This window comes from Cygnus atratus, chromosome 2, assembly GCF_013377495.2.
Source record: "Cygnus atratus isolate AKBS03 ecotype Queensland, Australia chromosome 2, CAtr_DNAZoo_HiC_assembly, whole genome shotgun sequence".
NCBI classification, from domain to species: Eukaryota; Metazoa; Chordata; class Aves; order Anseriformes; family Anatidae; genus Cygnus; species Cygnus atratus.
The window spans coordinates 17,605,906-17,611,105 of NC_066363.1; positions in this window are offsets into that span (position 1 = coordinate 17,605,906).

Consider the following 5,200-nt stretch of genomic DNA (forward strand, 5'->3'; position numbering starts at 1 on the left):
GCCGCGACCCGGAGGCGGAAGCCCTGCTCCGCCGCCACCCTCCGGCAGGGCGGCTCGGAGGACGGACGAACAGACAGACAAGCAGACAAACGGACGGACGGGCAGCCCCCGGCCCCTCGTCTCGCCCCTACGCGGGGCGGGGGCGCGGCGCCATCTTAGGTGGCTGCGACCCTCATGTCCCCTTCCCCCCTGTCGAAGGGGGCTTTTTGGGGGACATGCTGCGGCTCCGCGTCCCGTGGGCTGTCGCCTGCTTCGTCTGGGCTTGTGGGGTCGGCTGTGTGGACCTGAACCCGCTCTGCCCCTCCTGGGGGCTCTGCCGGGCTCCCCTCGGCCTGAACGCATCGCCCTTGGGGCAGGGCTGCGGGGAGACGTGGTGGGGAGCCGCCGGCCTCGACGCCTGGGGGCTCTCCTCAGCCAGCCTCGTAGGTACGCTGTCTCCTGCCCTGTCATTAAGTCATTAGCAGTCATTAAGGCCTCGTTTCGAAAGAGCTGGAGGGATTTGTGGTGATGACAAAGATGATCAAGTACTACCTTCAATATTAAAAGTAGATTGGCCATACGGAGGTTGGTTGATTCCCCCCCCCCCAGTTGACATTTTATCATCATGCATGAGTCCCAATTATGTGTTAATGCAAAATCGATAAACTGACACCTGATTTGAAGTGCCCAAGGCTCAGGCATACAGAATTGCCTGTAATAGCAAAGATAATTTCCCTATTGCTATCAGATAAATGGTTTCTTCAGGTGGTAGAATTGCTTGCAAGTGTAAGAACAAGAATCAGGGATAAACCTTGTGGCAGCTGTCTAAAGCAGGATTTGTCATTGGAGGTATTGAGGAATATAGCCAACAGCAAGTGTCCAGGGATAATAACTTAGTGTTTTTACAAATTGGTGTCTGCAAGGCATAGGAATTTTATAGTTAACATGGAACTGTGTGACTATTGCAAGCAAAAATCCAGAAGGATGGTTAAACCCCCAGCATCAGTCCAGGGGCATAAAGCAACGTTTGTCCTCTCTTATCATCGCTCAGAGTACCTCTGACAGAAGGATGAAGTACATTATTACAGCAAGAAATGCATCTTCTGCCCCTTTCATTTGCTGTTTACGTTACTCAGAGAAGACTTCAAGCTGGTTACTCGGTGTTCATCACTGCCAGTGGGCTGTACACTGCAGTTACGGGTGCACAGTGTCTTCCTCTGTTACAGTGCATCGTTCAGCTGTGCAAGTAGCTAAGCTGGAGTTTACTGTCTGACAATACCTTTTAGAGTTGAAAATAATTGCAATATAAAATTGCCCCGAGACTACTCCAATCACTATTCATTGAAACTACTCCAAAATAAGTTTTAGAGCTTAAAACTGGCATGCTCTGCCTGTTTCTTAACTGCAGGACTCAGTCCTTCTTTTCAAAAATCCCAGACAAAGTAAGACCCTAAATTTATTTGGGCTTGATTTTCATGCAGGTTTAATACACATTCAGGCAAAGGGTGATTTTTTAAAATTGTTTCTGAAGCATTTTGATTGGATTTAAGAGGAAAGTTATCAAGAATAATATGGTTAATTCCTATTTTTTAAACATTTCTCATGTGTTTTTTGTTTACAGATTCTTTTCCAATTGATCCAATCCAGGAAAATTATATCCGTACCGTGAGAAACTGCATTTTTTCAGTTGTCTATCCTACACCTTTTAAATCCAAAGTTCTTCTTGTAGCTGTTTCAAAGGTTGGCTATTATTTTTTTCTTTGTTCCTCTCCAATTAATAGTGATTGTTAACACACGTACTAAAATACATTTTAATATTCATAAGCTGTTTATCGTTAAAGTCAATAAACAATACACACTTGATATACACTTAACAGTATTCACTTTAAAGCAATAGAGCATTTAAAACATACCATCAGATGTCTTTTAATAACAAAACCTGTACAGAAAACACATTCTTTGCCACTGAAAATTTGATTATACTCGAGTACTATATATATGTATTACCTTTTTCTCTCCAGGATGTTATTGAAAATATTTTGGATCTTCATATATCTGTCCAAGGAACATCTGATTTTCTGCAGTTTGTCAGTGGTGGGAAAGTGATACTTGGGTCTGTTCCATTGGCCCACAGATACGGAGGACATCAGGTAACCATAACGCTTGTTCTTCCAGATGGAATTATGTAGTTCTTTTCATGTGAATTATACCTTGAATTATATTATATACTTAATTATATACTTGAATTATATATATATATGTACCTATACCTGTAAGTATATGAATATGTGCCTAAAGGACATGAATGCTTATGGATGCTTGGGTTGTGGATTTGGTCTACATAGGGACTACAGGTGGAAGAGAACTACAATGCTCTTTCATGGTACCATGTCTGCTTTCTCTGCTTTTCTTTATCTCAGAAGCAAATTATCCTTTTAACTTTCGTTAGCTGCAGAGTCTGCTTCGCACCCCTGCAGCCTGACAAGCTCTGATTTGTGATAGGTATTACCAGCTCAGAGGAGTGAAGAAGGTCAGAGCCTCACTGAATTCAGCAATAGCATGATTAATAAGTGTTAAATTTCATTGAAATAGATAAAACTGTTCACGGAAAGCAGTGGCAGAATTTGATGTGTAATTTCCACTAAAAAAAAAAAGTATATATATTTTATATATATTACAAGCCATGTCAGTTAAAAACCTTCTTATATAAAAGAGACTGGAAGCTGAAAGTTAGAGGGGGAAAATTGGAATTACTCATATTACTCTTTTTCCACGGTTTTCTGATTTGTTGTTGATGTGAGTGTGGAAATACAGCCTTAGGGATCAATATCTAAGTTACTACCTGAGCAAACGTGTTGCATTGTACAGATCACAGTGAACCTGCATGTGATTTGTACTGTTTAAGTATAACTGCTATGACCGATAGAAGAGAATAACTTGGTTTTCATTTTTGTCAGTTTGGTAGCTGGGCAGGTCAGCTGGGTGATGGAAGAGCTCACTTGATCGGAGTATATACAAACAGGTGCGGTATTTTTGAAAAGACTGATTCACTTCCGTATTCTGTGTAACTGATTCATGCAAACCTCAAGAAGTATTGTCAGAAACTCTAAAGGTATTTTTGCAGGCATGGTGAAAGGTGGGAACTCCAGTTGAAGGGCTCAGGAAAGACCCCATACTCCAGGTGAGTTGCAGTTAATTCATAAATACCAAAACTGGATGTTTTCTTTTTTAGATTTGCATAGATCTTATGACTGATTGGTTATTTCTTTGTTCTCCCTAGGAATGGTGATGGAAGAGCTGTGCTTCGCTCTTCCGTGCGAGAATTTTTGTGTAGTGAGGCTATGCACTATCTTGGAATTCCAACAAGCAGAGCTGCCAGGTATTTTTCTTTTCTTTTTCACAATATCCTTATTTAAAGGCAATTTTGTCTCTCAGTTTCACTGAGCATCCATAAAACAGGACAACTGTTTTCCAGGACACATCTTTCTTTTTGCCTGTATGCAATCAGAATAGTTTCTTAGATTTGTGGATAAAACTTTCTAGTAATAACGAGCTCCGGCCATTTATCCATTCACTTTTATCTTTGGTATGCTTTAAAATATTACTTCGTTTAAATACTATATTATGTACTGTCTTTGCATTGTGGTGAGCAGCTGTTGTGCGCATGTAAGACTGTCATAACTAAATTACCTTAATTTGAAATCTAGTTCATTTATGAAGAAAATAAGAAGTGAAAATTAGTTTGAGTGATTGTATCTGACACTAACTCCCCTTTCCAGTTTTTATGGTACTGCAATCCGAGTTTATTCTCTTAAAAAAATAAGAGAAGTTCTTTCTTTTCTTCTTGTTCACCAGAAAGGCTTGCAAAACCAGCAGGACTAGCTCTGTAAATGATACTAATACCTTTAGTGAATGAGGATAATCAATGAGTCCAGTAATATATTTTACATGGTTAATAAATGAGTCTGTTATTACACTAAAGTTAAGTATTTGGCCAAGTAGGAAAATGTTGAAAGTAACTATGTATTGTCATAGGCATGCAGTTGCAATTTTTAAGATTGGTAGGAAAAATTGCCTGGTAAATAGATACTAATATTGGAGGTAGTATTGAGTGTAGGTAGTTGCTCCCAATTCCTTATTTATACAACACCCCTTGAGCAGAGAGGGAGATTGCATTAAAAATTCATTTAAAACTAATTCTGTCTGAACCAAAGAGGACTAATAAATTCACTCATTTGGATGACCTTCTCAGAATGAAGTGAACTAAATTTTTCAGATGATTGTGTTTAAAATGCCAAGTTTATTTTGTGTTCCAAGGGATCTCATGTCTGTACTCCGGAATTTCAAGCTTTAAAGAAGTAAATGTTCTTCAGAAAAGGCCAGTACTCAGCTGCCTCATGGCTAGGTTTCTATATTTGCAAAGTGCCTGCAAATCTCTCTAGCATTAATTCTAACACATTTGCTCTGTTGAAGTGCTGTGTTTGTAAATGACATTTTTGATGGTTTATTCACTGACTTCACCTTGAGACCTTTTGCTGTTAGCTATTGATGCAAAATGTTAAATCTGCCCGAGTATCAGCAGGAAAGCATCTGGCAAGGTTACGTCCTTTCTTTGGTGTCGTCTCAACAATTTGCTCAGTGCAAAACAATATGAAATTACTCCTTAACAGTGCACAAATTCTATTGAGTACACAGTGTGCTTTAGTTCTCTGCCGGCAAATTGGTTAAATGCTTGGCTCTCTTAACTGCTGTACAGGCTCTCCAAACTGCTTGCAAGACTTCATTTGGAAAAACCCCAGCTGATATCCATATTCTTCCCAACGGGGAGCTGTAGTACTGAGGCGGGTGAGATTCACTTAGACTTCCTGTCAAGTCTTGGCAGAAGTGTGGGGATAAGCCTTACGGCTTATCCCAGAACACCCAGCAGGTTGGTTTGCTCTATTAATTTCAAGTACTGTGTTCCCGACGGGGTGCTAGAGTTTACGACTGTACTGCCAGATATAGAACGCTTCCTCGTATGGTACCATTTTAGTCACATACTGGGACTACTAGTTAGCAGTCTTGTGGGCTAGGTCAAAAAAGTAAGCCAATGCGTATAGTTTTCAGAGTGAAATGGCCCTTACTTGTGTAACACTTGGTGGTCAGGCAAAACAGCATGCAGGGAGTGTAAAGTCTAGCCCTTAAGGCAGTAGTAGGGGTGGGGTGGGGTACAGTCCCTCCA